Consider the following 16213-nt stretch of genomic DNA (forward strand, 5'->3'; position numbering starts at 1 on the left):
TTTTTATGTCCCAGTCAGCAGATAGAAGCTCATGAAAAGAACAGTGCAACCAAAGCCAGTGCCCCAAATGTGGAGCTGGGAGCAGGCCTAGAGTGGGGGCCACGCAGATCAATTCCATCTCCTCCCCCCACCCTCCCCCCAGCCACACAGGGATGCCATAACCCCTGTGAGAGGAGTTGCCAGCTGCTGCCTGCTCAGTGAGACAGGCCTGAGCTGGAGAGCCCAGAGGTTGAGAGAGTGCAAGGCACAACATCTTGTTGCTAGGAGACCTGAGGAGGCAGCAAGGACCCACTGCCAGAGCTGGGAGGGAATGATGGGCTGGGGTGGAGATGCAGGGCACATGGCCCTAGATGGGCTTTTGTGGGGTTCTGGGCAGGTGATGGGGTATGGCAGCTATGAGCTGAGCTGAAAGGAAGGGCTCTGTAGAATATGGCTCCTTAGAATGTGGGCTCAGGATATCCTGTTCAGTTCTTCTATTTAACTCCTTCTATGTGGAAATCAGACCTGTTCTGAATCCTGTCTGACCACGTGACCTTTGGCAAGTGTTGTGCTGCTATACTTACGGGGCTTCAGTGTTCTCCTCTCCATAATGAATGCAACAACACCCACTTTGAAAGCCATTGTGAGGGTTAAGTGATAGGAGTATAATAAAATGCTAAAGAAAAAAGGCAAACAGAATATAGTGAATATTCACTACCACTTTTAAAAAATATACACAGTTTAAAAAGATCTTATTTATTTATTTGAGAGAGAGACAGCACGAGAGAGAAAGAGATTACGAGCAGAGTGGAGGGGTATAGAGGGAGAAGCAGACTCCTTGCTGAGCAGGGAGCCTGATGCAGGACTCAATCCCGGGACCCTGGGATCATGACCTGAAGGCAGGCACCGACTGAGCCACCCAGGCGCCCTCACTACCATTTTTTAAGATTTAAAAAAAATTATAGTATAGTTGACAGACATTGTGACATTAGTTTCAGGTGTACAGTATAGTGATTCAACGTCTCTGTACCTTATGCTCTGCTCAGAAGTGTAGCTGCTGTCACCAGATGCTATTACAGCATCACTGACTGAATCCCCTACACTGTACCTCTTATTCTCATGACTCTGGTTTCTCCTGTAGATGGGAGATATAGGCTTCCACCTATATCTCCTACCTGCCTTCACCCACTTTGCCCACGCCCCTCCCCTCTGGCAACTATCAGTTTGTTCTCTGTATTTATACATTGGATTCTCCTTTTTGCTTGCTTATTCGTGTTTCTTTTGTAGATTTCACATATGAGTGAAATTATTTGGTATTTGACTTTCTCAGTCTGACTTCTTTCATGTAGCATATACCCTCCCAGTCCATCCATGTTGTCACAAACAGCATGATCTCATCCTTTTTCATGGCAGTGTAATATTCCATTGTAGATACATGCCACATCTTCTTTATCCATTTATCTACTGGTGGACACCTGGGTTGCTTCCATATCTGGCTTTTGTAACTAATGTTTTTTTGCAATAAACAGAGGGGTGAATACATCTTTTTGAACTAGTGCTTCCGTCTTCACTGGGTACATACTCAGTCCTGGAATTACTGGATCATATGGTATTTCTATTTTTAATTTTTTTGAGGAACCTCCATACTGTTTTCCACAGTGGCTGCACCAATTTATATTCCCACCAATCGATTTACTACCACTTTTATCTTTATTATAATCTTATTTCCCTTGTTGTAATGAGATGCACTCTCCCTGGATCAGACTCTCTGTTTAGATGATGTTCACAGACAAGGATTCCTGGAGGAGGGGACTTCCACGGTGGACCCCTGTGTCAGGGGTCTGTGGGCGATGGCTGGATGGGGCTCCCAATTAGTGAAACTCTAGGGGGCAACTGGGGAGGGCATGGAAGTTCAAAGCTAGAGGGAGACTTGATAAGAGTGATGGCTGAAGGAGTGGGGGCTCTAATGAGAGACCAGAAAGGGCTTTGAATGGTTTAGAGCAGAGGCTGAGTCAGGTGAGGGTAATAGGCTTTTCTTATTACCTTTCTTATGTAAATCATATTTGTTCTCGCCAATACACACACCAGAAAATCAGCAAGGAAGTAAAACAATATAAGCACAAAAGAAATAATTCCACTGTCACAAAACAACATCTGGGAGCATTATTTTTTGTATAGTTCCTTCCAGTTTTCTTTTTCTTTCTATGCACAAACATACACACACATTTTATCGAAATAGAATCATATGTTACATACTATTTGGTTTTAAAATTTTGTTTTTTTTATTTTTTAAAAAAATTTTTATTTATTTATGAATAGTCACACACAGAGAGAGAGAGAGAGGCAGAGACACAGGCAGAGGGAGAAGCAGGCTCTATGCACCGGGAGCCCGACGTGGGATTCGATCCCGGGTCTCCAGGATCGCGCTGGGCCAAAGGCAGGCGCTAAACCGCTGCACCACCCAGGGATCCCTGGTTTTAAAATTTTGTATTATGTTGTGAACGTTATTACGTACGATCATATAGATCCACAACACTATATTTTAACAACTGCATGATATTTCAGGATATTTATGTATCGTTATTTATGTATCGTTATTGATATAATGTAGCCACTATTTTTGGACAGTTCCGTAATTTCTAATTCCCACTTCACCTTGGTATACAAGACAAGACTCTTGTATACGCAAAACAAGTGTTCTTATAGCTATATCTTTATGTATATCCATTGTTCCCACAAGATAAATTTGTAGAAGAATTATTTCTGGCTTAAGGTTATGTATGATCTTAAGGCTAGAATGCACTTCTCTAAAGTGCCCTCTAGAAAGATGAAACCAGTTGACAGCTGCATTGATATTGTTCAAGTTTGCCTGACGTACTAGGTGCTCATTGCCGTAATACCCAGACTGCACTGGTGTGGAGGGTGAGAGGCTTACTCAGATAGACTAGGGAGGAGGAGAGGTATCAATAGCTACTCTGAAGGGCCTTTGGCAGGGAGAGGCCCCTGCATGGCCTGGTGGCCTGGTGTAGGCTGTACTGGTGAGGGCTGTGTTGGTCAGGGGAGGCTGGGCTGGGCTATTGGTCTGGCTCCACTCTACTGGCTCCAGCTGGGCAGTCTTGCCCCTGGTGTGATTCTGGGCCCAGCCTGGTGTGATCAGCGTGGTCACCAATCCAAGACATTCATTCTGGAAGCCGCGCAGCCTCTCTGGCCATGCTGACAACCATGTACATTCACATAGTGGGTAGTGATTCATCAGAGCCGGTGGTGGCAGCAGTAGCTCTGACAGTGCAGAACTGCTTTCACCCATCCTGTCACTCGGCCTCTAAAAATAACTCTTGCCTGTTCTGAGTGACCATACCACCAAGTGTCTGGAGGTGTAGTCCCTTGGCTGTGGCTATGGGAAAGAGGATATATGCATTGTGTATCTGTGTCTGTGTTTGTGTTGGGGGTGGGGGCTGGCATCTGGGAGCCTCTTTAGTGGCTGGCATCTGAGCTAGGGGTTTGGGGTGGGGGAACGAGAGGCAGGCAATCTCCTTCTCTTCTACCTTCTCATGGCTGGGGACAATCTGTCTACTCTTTGGGAATGGCAGGGACAGCCCATGGGGGCAGGGGTTGTCTTTCAGGACTGTGTGCTCGCTCTCTGCTGAATGAGGGGAGCAGGCAGGGGAGGGAGACTGCAGAGGCAATATGACAAGGCAGGGGGCAGGCTCTGGAAGGGATACATAGCATTTAGCCCATCAACTATTGAATCCTATGAAATTGCATTTCAAATTTCATCATTTTGGTGGAATTTTTAACATAGAGTCCCTCTATATACAAATACAGCTGATTTCTTTGGTAAACAGAGGCCAAAGAGATGAAACACACTAGTTAATGTCTGAGACAGGACATGGAGCCACATCTTCTGACTCCAGAGGGTAGAGTTACTTTGGAACTGGCCTGGCCTCTAGCCTCTGTGCTGGCAGATCTCACACCTGAGTGTGCATCAGAACCATGAGAGGACCAATTGAAGTGCAAGTTACTTCTCTGATCCTGATTCTGTAGGTCTGGGGTGGGGCCTGAGGATTTGTACACTAAGGCGTCCTCAGATGATGATGCTGTTCCAGGGACCACACTTTGAGAAACACTGCTCTCTGCTTTCCTGCTTACCGATAGGAAGAGGTGAACAGAGGAAAGGGAAGTGGTTATTGGTCTTGCCAGGATTATTGTAATGCTCTCTGGCCCACCACCACCAGGTCCAGGTCTCTCCTACCCTCCATTCACTTACTTCTCATTGAGGACAAAATTATGTTCCTAAATCCCAGCTCTGATCATGTCATGCCTCCACTCAAAGTCTTTTGGATTCTCTGCCATGCGTACCAGAGCCATCCAGAACTGTCTGGAAATGGTGTACATTTGCACTGTCCAATATGGTAACCACTAACCACATGTGTCTATGAATTTTACATTTTTTCTCATTTTAATTAATTTAAATATATATAGTCACATGTGGCTGGTTGCTAGATAGTGCAAGGAACCACTTGGAATACCATTCCATCCGAGGATCTCACTGGTACCATATGTCTTCCAGCCCCAGCCTCAGCCCTTAGCATCCTCAGCTCAGGGTCATTCGAGGCCAGTTTCCTGAGTCTACCCTGTATTCCCCAGCCATGTGCCTTGTTTTGTACTATCTCTTCCATCTAGACTGTCCTTCTGGCCTGTCTGTAATGCTCAGCCCAAATGCAACCTCTGCCTTGAAACCTTTGATAACTGTCCTCCCACAATCTCCTTCTCCTCTGAACTCCAAAACACTCCATCCTTTTCTTACAGCCTTTAGTATTTTTTGCCTTCTATTACATTTGACTGGTGCTGGTGTTTTTGCTAAACTGTGGGCTTTCAGAGAGCATGACTGTTTGCTGGTGAGTTCTCACTGCTTAGCTTGGGTCCCTCCAGGCACACACAGTTGCTCGCTAAATCCCACAAACCTTTGCCCTGGTGCACTGGGGAAACAGAGATGGATAACATGCCCTTCCTGTCCTCAAGTTGCTCACGGGCTCTCACGAGAATCTAATTCATGTCCAGAGAACCACTGAAGCCAATGGTTATTTTGGGCAGGAAGATAAAAGCCACAGAGGGCCGAGTTGGCGAGGGAGTCCAGCAGGAGCCGCATAAGCAGAAGGCTGTGTTTATACACACAGAGGCTTCTCTGCCCAGCCTGGCCTGGTACAAGGAGTGGGAACAGCCAGACATCACTGCCTGGCTGCCTTATGAAGTTGGTGATTAACCAGTGATATAGTGACTGGTCTCACCATCTGATCCCTGCATATGAATGGATGAAGAGAAGGTTGCAAAGACTACAGAGAAGTGCCAGCCTCTAGAAGTAAAGTATTGGCTGGGTGGCACCCGGGCTGGGAATATGAGTATAAGACAACACCCACTGTGGTCTGAGCAACTGGCAGCAGGTGAAATTCTGCTTGGCCTAGTGTGGGAGTTTAGAGATCTTGAGAACAGTTCTGGTTGAAATAGAAAGACGGTCAAAAAGAAAAAAGAGAGAAAGAGCTTTCTAGCTTCAGAATCTAGTACTAAGAGTATTCCACATCCTGAAAATCTCTATCATATATTCATCTCTGGGACAAAAACCTTTTTTTAAAAAGAAAACTTTATTGAGGGGCACCAGTTGGTTGAGCGTCTGACTCTTGGTTTCGGCTCAGGTCGGGATCTCAGGGACATGACATGGAACCCTGCGTTAGTCTCCATGCTCAGTGCAGAGTCTACTTCTCTCCCTCCCCCCTGCCCCTCCCCCTGCTCTTTCTCTCTCTCAAGTAAATAAATCTTTAAAATCTGGCCAGCACCTCCGCGGTATATTTGTGATAAACCAAATGTATGCAGGATTAATGGTGGAAAAGCACACGCTCTGGAGTCAGCATGCCTGTGATTAAATCCTGCATCCCTCCATCCCGCCTCACCAGCAGTGTGACCTTGGTTTAGTGACTTCACTGCTCTGAGCTTCAGTTTCCTCTCCCTGTAAAATCAAGTGCATATATAACCTCTGCTTTATAGGGCAGTAAGAGATTAAAAACTGAAAATGTACCCAAATTGCTAGGCACGGTGCCAGTATGTAGTGGGGACCCAGCTGCTCTCTGCAATGATAATGGTGATTGATGGTGTCACTGCAGCATCTTCTGGCACATGGGACCCACTTTCCTCCCATTGCCTGTCACTGCACCCAGCCTCTGTACGATAGTCTCCAAGGTCTCTTCTGACTGCAAGGAATCTGTGATGTTCCGATGATGCAGACCTCAGCTGACACCTCAGGCACCTGATAGGAGGCTGGGTGGACAATATCTGCATATCAAGTGGGACTGTGGCGAGATCTTTCAAGTTCAGGCCCCGGGAGTCCTGGGTGAGGGCTGATTTCCCAGGGGCAGTTGGAGTGTGGCGCTCATTAAGAATGTAACCAAGGTGGTGTCAGGGTCAGCAGAACTCAGCCTCAAGTGTCCTGGTGTCCTGGTGAATTCTTACTCCCAGCCTGACTCTGGGAGGGGAGATGGCCCAAGGGACACACAGCACACATGTATTATGAGCTGGGCCCTCATGGGGAAAAGGATGAAAGTGACCCTTGCCATCAAATTCCCAGCAGACAGGAATTAAGACCCTTCAACACTTCACATGACCCAGGGCTGGAGGGTAGAGTGTGGGAGGGAGAGGCCCAGAGTTTCCTTCTATCTGGGAGGAATATTGCCAAGAGGAGGAGACCAGGAAGGACTTCCTGGAGGATGCCTGGATGAGTGACCATGGGAAAAGGAGGAGGGGTCTTCCAGGCAGAGGAAAGAAGATGTGCAGAAGGAGAGAGGCAGGGCTGGGCTGCTGTGCCCTGGGAGCCCGGAACCATTCATTTTAACAGAGCTACCCACATAGAGCGTGAGGATAAAGCTGAAGAACCAGGTAAGATCATCCTGGGAATGGTCTAGAGAGTCAGGCCAAAGAGTTTGGCTTGCTTTATTAGAGAATGGGGGACCACTGAAGGCTTCTCCACTGAGAAAGCAGAGCAGGATCAGCTCCTGGAGATTTGCTCAGTGGAGACCAGCAGGTCCACATTGGTCCAGACCTGCCTTATTTTTGGCCAAAGATGGCAGCCTAATGTCCAAGCTACTGGAGTGCCTTGGGACCACTGGTGCAGGGGACCATGGGATGCCCAGACCTGTGCAGAGGACCGGCTGTGGGTACAGAAGGGGAAGAGGAAGGAGTAGAGGAGGAGAAGGAAGAGGAGGGAAGGGGGAAGGTAAGGCTCTCACCTTTGCCAACCCACAGTCTTGTTGGAGAAACCATAGAGCTTCCGTTGTTCAGACAACTGAACTCTGAATTCAGAAGTGGAGAGCTATATGGTCCAGTAGGCCAGAGGAGGGATAGGCTGGGTAGAACATGGGTGGAGGAGGCAGGGAGGGTGAACTTCCTGGAGGGGAGGCAACCTTTGCAGGCTCTGGAGAGACTGAGGATACTGCAGGGCACGCTCAGCCCTTTGTGGGTATCCTCTCATGTCATTTTCCTAGAGCTCTAAGAAGGGGTGCCAATATCATTCTCATCTACGGAGATGGGAACTGAGGCTCAGAGATGTTAAGGCCTTGCCCAAGGTCACATACCTCCTATACAAATTAATGAACATTCCCTATCCTTGCCTCTGACCCCCCTCCCCAGAGGTAACTTCTGCTCTCGCAATCTTCAGCAACACCACACTAGAGATAGAAAAGCACTTTGTACCGCGTGACCCGCCGTGCAGCTGGGCCATCATTCTTCTCCAGAATATGACCTAATGTGGGAGTGTGTGGCTCCCATGGTCTGGGCTGGAAGGTTCCAGGGGAGGGTCATCCCTGGGGACTCTAGTGCTTTGGGAGCCTTCCTGGAGGAGTCTGAAGGCGAGGAGACGGGGGAGGCTGGAAGGGAGAGGCTCCTGGCAGGTGAGCGCTGCTGCCTGTCTATCCTGCCTGTGCTCTACACCCAGACGCAGCCACCCTGCAGTGCTTTCCAGAGAGCGCCAAGGACCAGTGAGAACAGCCTCAGCAGGCAGAATGTCCCAGGCCTGTGGGTCATGCTGCTCTGGAAAGTTTGGCTCTGGTAGCTTCCTCTAGAGACTGGCCCAGCTCTCAGCTGCCTGGGGCTGCAGCTCAGCCCACCCAGGCCCTGCAGCCCTCTGGGGCCAAAGCCAGATGCCCTGAAGCTTTCTTGCCCTGGAATGCCCTCCTTGCCATGACCTTGCATTTAACTTAGCTCAGTTTCGCATCCCCTTCTCCAGGAAGCCTTTTCTGAGCCCCAGGGGTTGGGTTAGAACTTCAGATTGTCTAAACCTGGGCCGACTAAGGGAAAGTGTCATGTGAGCCAAATATGTAATTTACAATTTTCTCGTTTTTTTTTTTAATTTAATTTAATTTTTTTATGATAGTCACACAGAAAGAGAGAGAGAGAGGCAGAGACATAGGCAGAGGGAGAAGCAGGCTCCATGCACCGGGAGCCCGATGTGGGATTCGATCCCGGGTCTCCAGGATCGTGCCCGGGGCCAAAGGCAGGCGCTAAACTGCTGCGCCACCCAGGGATCCCCTACAATTTTCTCGTGACCGCATGAAAAAAAAAAACAACAAAAAGAAACCAATGACAGATTCTAAAGATATATTTCATTAACTCAATACATCTAAGATCTTTCAACACAAAAATGACTGAGCTGCATTGTACTCTTTTTAAATTAAATCTTCAATGTCCAGTGTCAACTTTAGACTCATGGTGCACCTCAATTTGCATCCGTCACATTTCAAGTACTCGGTAGCCACATGTAGCCAGCGGCAACATAGTGGTCAGCCCAGCTCTGGAAGCAGAGAGAAGAGCATAAGGATTGATGCTCAGGGTTTGGCATTAGATGGACATGGCAGTCACATCCTGGCTCTGCTATTTATTTGCTGGGTGAACTTTGGGAAGTCATTAACCCCTTTGAGCCTCACTTAACTTTAGCTGTGAAAGGAGTGAATGATTTTGATGTTAGAGAGTTATTGTGAGCATTACACAAATGAATGGTGTCTAGTGTCAAGTATAAAGTAAATGCTCAGAAAATGGTGGCAATTCATCTTACATTGCCCTCTGATGGGCCAGCTTATGTGCTGTTCTTCCCCACGGGACTGACTGTGAGTCCAAGGACAGAGGCTACCCAGTTCCTCTTGCCTTCTCTGAGTCCAGGGCCTGGCTCAGTGTGAACATCTGCTTGCTGAATGAAAGATTAAATCCTTGGGCTAAGAATGCTAGCCACCCACAAACCAAGGGACCCCCACAATGGCTGGGAGTCACGAGACCACAGACTACTTGGGGTGACATTGGCAGAGACCACTGAAGATAAAAGAGGGGGTACGAGGGGCCCTCCTTGCTTGAAGGTTTCATCTCTGCCCCAGCTTTGGGGGGCTGTTGACACTGTGTGCTTTGCCTTCCCAGCCAATGGAGTGAATAACTTCCATCCTTCTCCTGGCTTTTCTTTATCCTGGTGCTTTTACATCAAGTTCCCTTGAGTTAAGATTTAAGAGAAAATAATTTTTCCACCTCCTAGGCAGATCAGAGAGAGAATGAGGGGTCCTGTCCTTCCTCTTTTGCCAGCATTTGCTAACCTCCCATCACGCCAACCCAGTAACAGAAGTGGAGCAGAAGAATTTGTCCCATTTTATATGTAATTTACAATTCTTTTTTTCTTTTTTTGTTTTTACAATTTTTTACAATATAGATGAGAATACAGACTCAGAGAGGTCAAATAATCTGTCCAAGTAACACAGACAGTGGTAGAGCCAGGGCTGGAAGCAGAATTCAGAACTAAGGGAACTGAAAAGGCCCTCTTCATTGGTTCGGCTCATGTTTGTCCACCAGGGCTCCCAGCATCTCTCCACAGGGCTTTCATGAGAGGTGGTTCTGGGTTGGGTTCTATTCCTGTGCCTCAGTTTCTCTGCCTGGGGAATGAAGGCAGCAAAGTAACTGGAGTGTACATTTCAACAGATGACCATAAGGGGCTATGTATTCTTCAGAGCAATCCCCCACAACAGATTTCTCTGGAAAAGGTTATGACAGTGTCAAGTGGAAAGTGGTCCAGAGAGCTAGGGTGACTGAGTAAGTGTAACCTTGGACAAATCACTCACCCCACTCTGGGCCTCAGTCTGCCTATTTATCAAATGGGGATGGTATCTTACAAGATGTGAAGATCACCCATAAAAGTACTTTGCAAACTGGAATGTGCTACTAGAAATATTGGTTAATAATAATCATTGGAAATCTTGACAGTCAAAGAAACCCACCTTTCTGAGTAGTCCCACTGACTTGAAGGGAATTGGGCCTTTTGAGTATAAATCCAGAATGATGTCTGGGAACATCCCGCCTCTGTCTTTGGAATGTAGCTTGGATTCTTCTGGGAAAGTGAGAGGCTCCATCTAGCTGAAGAGGGTGGGAAAGTAGCTCTGACCAAGGGGAGGAGGGAGAAGGAAGGAAGGGGAGGAGGATCCAGAGAAGCAGAGTGAACTAGAAGGAATGAGGGCTTTGGCCTTGTGGTCTGTCCTGCTGTCAGAAGCCTGAGGCTGGGAAGGTCAGTGAACAGAAGAGGCTCAGAATCAATCTGGAATAAAAATACTGACCAGCAGGGAGTCAAGGATCTCTTGCCAGATGTGCATAGGAAATAGTAAGTTCATCTGGTTAACTCCTAAGTTTTATTGATCCTTTCGCTTATTTATTTGAATAAATATGTAGTAACTGAACTCAAACAAAGCATCCCTAGTGGCAAAGTGACTTGCCCAAGGTCAAGCCCCTGAGGGCCTGGGGAGTTCCTGAGAGGAATCTGGGAAGCTGGAGAATGAAAAGTCCAGAGGGAAGGAGGACATCTGTAAGGAAGTCTGCCCAGCGGGACTCCAGTCCTTCTGTGAATTGGCTCTAGGCTGCTTTGTCCATCTTCCCAGATCCTGTCTGGAGCAAGGGCGTGTTCTCTAGGACTGGGAGGAACTGGCTTCCTTCTGCTCACTCTCTGCCCACTCCTGAGTCTAGTGGACAGCAGGGACAGTGAAAGGACTGGAAGCTATGTCTTGGGAACATCTGGTAAAGGACTTTGTCATGTTTAAGTTGGAGAAGATAAGGCTCAATGTGGGGGTGGAAAAAAGGGACACAGTTGCTATCTTGAGTTCTCTGAAGGGTGTTGGGAAGAAGGCCTGGCCTCATTCTGCAGAGACCCTAAGGGGTGGTATTAGGACATAGGTCATCATGATGGAGTAGCCACCTTGGGTGGGAGAAGTGGAAAGAGGGAGTAGAGGTGGATGTTGGTGAGTTGACACTGAGCAACACAACCCATTGGTGAGGCTGACACTGAGGGAACTGCAGCTTAGGGGATTGGATGGCCTGGCTCGTGTCTGGGCTGTTTCCCAGCTTCCGGCCTCTGTGGTTTCTGCTGCTATGGATTCTGGGGTGCCTAGAACAGTGGCTAGCACACAGTAGGTACTTAGGAATTATTTGAAGAATGAAAAAATCTGTGTATGCCTGGTGGAGGGGAGGGCTGGGGAGTAGGGGTCATGTGGTCTACAAATGTGGACTGTGGGCAGAAATCTTTGGAGATTATGTTGGGAGTTACCTGCTGTCTTCCCTGAGGCTTCCTGTATGAACTGTGACCCCAGAGATGAGTATGTCCAACTCTTTCTTTGACTGAGAACAACTTGCCCAAGACTATTGGCCAAGACAGTGGCAGAGCTGGACCAGATCTCAGGCCCTCTGCCTCCCAGAACCCTCTGCCATTTGAGGTCATTGCCTGTGGACGTAGGGAGTCGGAGCTGTGGTGGTTCAGACCAGCTTTTTGAGTTAAGTGCTGCTGAAGAGCTTTCATTTGGTTTTGATTCATAGCCTCAGTGCCACAGACCCCTTGGCTACCCTTGCCCCACACCTTCCTGGAGCCTACGTGCACACCCAGCTGTAAACAGGCCCATTTCTCAGTTACCCTTAGGGTCATTGCCACCAAAGCACACGTGGGCAAAAGCACAAGTACACACTCAGACACACAGGATCCCAGGGGATGTTGGCGCACACCTTCTCCCGGATGGGGCAGAAGCCCCAAGAACCCCCCCCCCCCCCCGGAGCCTGTGCCCTTCTTGGCTGCTGGGGAGGTGGGGGTATCTGGCTCCGCTCGGTGGGCTGGGAGGCCCACTGAGTCTGAGTCACCCCTTCTGAGTCAGGGATCCTCCCCCTTCTTCTCCCCTCCCCCTTCCCCTGTCCCCGCTGAGCTCTCCAGAGAGGCCTCCCCGCCAGGAGGGCCGAGGCTGGCCCGGCGGGGGTGGGGGCAGCAAGGGCTCCGGAGTTGGCTCCTTGGCCCCACGGCGGTCCCGCAGGGGTCCGGGAACTGCCAGCGGCCGCGCCGGGGAAGAGGTGGTGGCCCGGGAGCCTGAGAGAAAGAGAGAGAGAGAGAGAGAGAGAGAGAGAGAGAGAGAGAGAGAGGAGGAGGAGGAGGAGGAGGAGAGGGAGGCCGGCGGAGAGGAGGCGGAGGCAGGGGCCGGGCCGCCGGAGGGACCAGGCAGGCGCGCGGCGGCCGCCCCTGGGCTGGGCGCGGAGGCCGGGCGGGGGCGGGGGCGGGGGCTGGCCGCGCGTCGGGCGCCAGGCCCGGGGCTGTGGGCACGGTGCCCAGCCCCCGGCGCACGCCGAGCCGCCGCCGCCGCCGCTGCTGCAGTCGGCATCCATCAGCGGGCGGGGGTGTCGCGGAACAGGCTGCTCCGCAGAGCCCGCCGCGGCCCCGCGCGCCCGCCCCGCCCCGCGGCCTGCCGGCACCCCCCCCCCCCCCCGCAGGAGCCAACGGGGCGCCCCCCCGCCCAGCCTGCCCGAGATGGGGACCCCCGGCCTCAGGTAGGCACGTGGGGGGGATCAGGTGGCACGGGGGAGGGCGCTGGGGACTCAGGACACGTAGGCCCAGCCTGCAGCCCTGGGGAGGACTGGGGGCGAGCCCGGGAGGAACTGAGTTTGCCGGCTCTTGGCCCCCTGGCCTCGTGGGGGAGATCCGTAGCTGTTCCTCCCCACCTGGTAGGTCTGCAGCCTCCCCAAGGCCTGGAGAGAGAGGTGGGCTGGCTGTGGGCTGGTGGTTACTGTTGGGATGAATGGTTGCTGGGTGCTGGGCTCCCTGGCTGGGCCACTCTGTTCTCTGAGACCGCTCCTGCCTCCTTTGTGGAGGCCAGAGGCTCTCTGGATCTCTGTGTCCAAGCTTCAGATGCTGCAGGCCAGTCAGTCTCGTGGTTGGAGACTGGGGTGCTGGGCGGCTCCTGTCCTCTCTCTCATCCGCTGGTTGTAGACCTTTTCCCACCTGGGCTCACTTCCCACCCCATCTCTCCTCCAAGTCACCCAAAGCTGGGTGATGGATAATAGTCCTGGGACCTGTGGGGTTCTGGTTTCCTATTGTTCTGGCCAGAGACTGCCCCCCACCCCCCCCCCCCGCCCTGATTAGAGGGAGAGGACTTGTGGGTCCTAGTTGTGTCTGGCACCTTCATGCTTGGGAGTGTCCAAGGGCCTGAGAAGCAGGGGTCTGGAGGACAGGAATGGGGGGAGGGGGCGGCAAGTGACTACAGCCACCAGGCTAACTTACCAGGGGCTGAGGCCACTGACTAGCAGAGCTACAGCCCCAGGATGGTCCGTGGGGACCTTGACTAGGAAGGAGTTCTGAAGACACTGGTCTCCTTGTTGGCTGCCGGCTGTGGTCCTTGCCACCCTCCCTGCCCCCTACCTCTGAGAATGCATTGGTGGGGGAGAGGCACTACCACGAGTTCCTGCCTGCACTTCTGGATCTGCATATCACCTCCTCTGCAAAGGTGGGAGTGTAAGAGGGCTGGATTTAGGACCTCTTGGGCTGTGTGGGGTCCGGCTGCTCCCTACCTCACAGCATTAGGAGTCTTCCAGAATTAGCGGCAGTTGGGCCAGGTTGAGAGGTGGGGACAGGAATAGTGTCCCCAGAAGCTCCTGGAAGACAGTGCTGCCTGACCTGGACAAGGGTGTGGAGAATAGAGGTGGCTCTGTGCCCGCCTGCCCACCCATTCCTCCAGATGGAGCCTGCGGCAGAGGCAGCCTGTGCCAGCCTCCTCTCTGAGCCACTGTGGCCCAGGGAGGCACTGCCAGCTCTGTGCAGGGATGAAGCTGGCTTCTCCTGGAAGCCTGAGGTCATGCCTGCCAGGCAACCCCTTGCACAATCCTTGTGGTACGCAGAGCATGGTCCCTTGAGGGCTGCCTCAAGGCAGTCCTGGAGATCCGTGCAGGGGGCAGTGTTGCTATTAACATCCTTCCCTGGCCATATGGCAGTTCCCTGGCCTCAGCTCTGTGAGCTTCATGGAGCTTTCATAGAACCGCATGAGAATGATGCTTGGCCTCATAGCCCTCACTGAGGAAATACTGAAAGCTTGAATGAGGCCTAAGAGAAAGAATGACTTGTCCAAGGTCACGTAGCAGCTGAGTGGGAGAGCCAACACTAATGCACCCAGGTCTCCTATCCCTGGTTTGAGATTCTTGCAGCCCAAATGCCTGCTTCCCTGTTGCTGTGGCTGTCCCATACACAGGTGTGTGACAGGGGCTGGGCATTATAGCCTGGAGCCTGAGGCTACCCTTGAGGAGTCTCCTAGCCCATGCCCCCAAAATGTGAGGAGGAAAGGTCAGGCTGCCTCACAGATAATGGGCCAAGGCTGAGGCAATGGGCAGCCAATAGCCTTTGACCTTGTTAGTATATGGAGCCAAGAGGATGCTGGATGGCCAGAGATATTCTGGGCCTGAGCCTCCAGAGAAAGTAGATAGGGTCTTTTGACTATACTAGCAAAGATGGGAAGTACCTCTGTGTTAGCTTCAACATGGACTTCTCTGGGGACCTCTCTGGGCTTCTGTGTCTCCATTGATTAAAAGGGGATAATAATCTGTATCTGGAATAATATCAGTGATTGTGCAATCAGGATGAGGGCATTTATTGAGCACTTACTGTGTGCCAGTGCTTTACATTATCTCACAGCCACCCTGTCAGGTATTATCCACTTGTTACAAATGAGAAACTGAAGCTCAGAGAGGTTGTGTCACCTGCCTGAGGTTACATAGCTGGAAAGCATGGGGCTGTCTGCATCCAGAGCCTCTTTCTCTACCATGACATTATACCTGGGGCAGTGTCTGGGAGTACCAGGTTGGTGTCCGGCAGAGCCACAACTAATCAGCCATAACTGATATGCCAGGGCTGATCCCAGTGGAGAGGTCTGTGTTGGATCTGGTGAGACAAAGGTGGTTCTGTGGCTCAAGTGCTCCTCTGGTCCGGAGGGGTAGGGGCAGAGAGGTACTAGCTAGGAGCCCTGAGAGAGAGGTCGCCTTGGCCTTCTGCTTCCAGGCTAGGATCCCGTAGAGGTGGGGCTGCTCTGGCTCCCTGCCCCCATAGGCTCTCTAGGACGACTTATTGGCTTTTTTTTTTTTTTTTTTTTTTTTTAACTTATTGGCTTTTAGTCTAGTTAGCCCCCATGCTTACCCACTCCTACCCCTGCTGCATTTGATAGGACCCTAATTACCTGAAAACACAAGGGTGGGGAATGCAGGGCACCAGCTAGTGCTGTGACAAGGAAGCCCTTATAGGGAGGGGGCCTGAATCTGGGTGGATGAGTGGGGGTGAGAGAAGGCTGGCACTGCTTCCTTTGTGGACGGGAGGCTTGTGGATAAGAATAGTAACAGCCAGCATTTATTGAGCACCTATTACATGCCAGGCACTGTGCCTGTACAATTCATACGATCTTCACAAAACCCGATAGTAGGAATTATTCTTCCCATCTTATAGGTCGAGGGAACTGAGGCTTACAGGCAAGGGAAAGACAGTCACTCAGGGTCTTATGGCTAGGTCATGGGGGAGCCCTGATTTCAGTCCAGGCAGTGTGGGCCAGAGCTGTGTTCCTGATGGCCATGCCAGCAGCCCATAGTTTCTTCTCATAGGTTGTACTTGGTTTTGTTCAATTTGAAAAATAGTCTCTCAGTACCTCCTGCAGGCCCCACGTTGCCTCTAAGGAAACATCCCTCTCTTGTCTTCAGAGGTTCACTGTCTAGCTAGAGAGGGACAGACAGGATACAGGGAGGGTAAAGAGCTACTGTTCCATATGTTAAGCATGGATTCCTATTTTGGTGATCAGGGAAGGCTTCCAGGAGACTTTGCACTGGGAACCAAAGGCCCAAGTGGAATTTCAGTGGCAGTGAGAAAAGGCCACCCACTCCCTCAGGTCAGAGG

General features: G+C 50.9%; 1 protein-coding gene across 4 annotated transcripts in view; it reads left to right on the top strand.

Moving 5' to 3' along the window:
• Positions 1-16213, top strand: part of EPB41L1 (erythrocyte membrane protein band 4.1 like 1) — a 150559-nt gene that overhangs the window by 58065 nt on the left and 76281 nt on the right. Inside the window, exon 1 of one of the 4 annotated variants that reach the window (XM_077872984.1) lies at positions 12671-12840. The exons of the other annotated variants lie outside the window; for them this stretch is intronic. The gene's annotated coding sequence lies outside the window, so the exon portion shown is untranslated. Of the gene's footprint in view, positions 1-12670; positions 12841-16213 lie in introns of those variants that run through there. 4 annotated transcript variants of the gene reach the window in all.

This window comes from Canis aureus, chromosome 26, assembly GCF_053574225.1.
Source record: "Canis aureus isolate CA01 chromosome 26, VMU_Caureus_v.1.0, whole genome shotgun sequence".
NCBI classification, from domain to species: domain Eukaryota; kingdom Metazoa; phylum Chordata; class Mammalia; order Carnivora; family Canidae; genus Canis; species Canis aureus.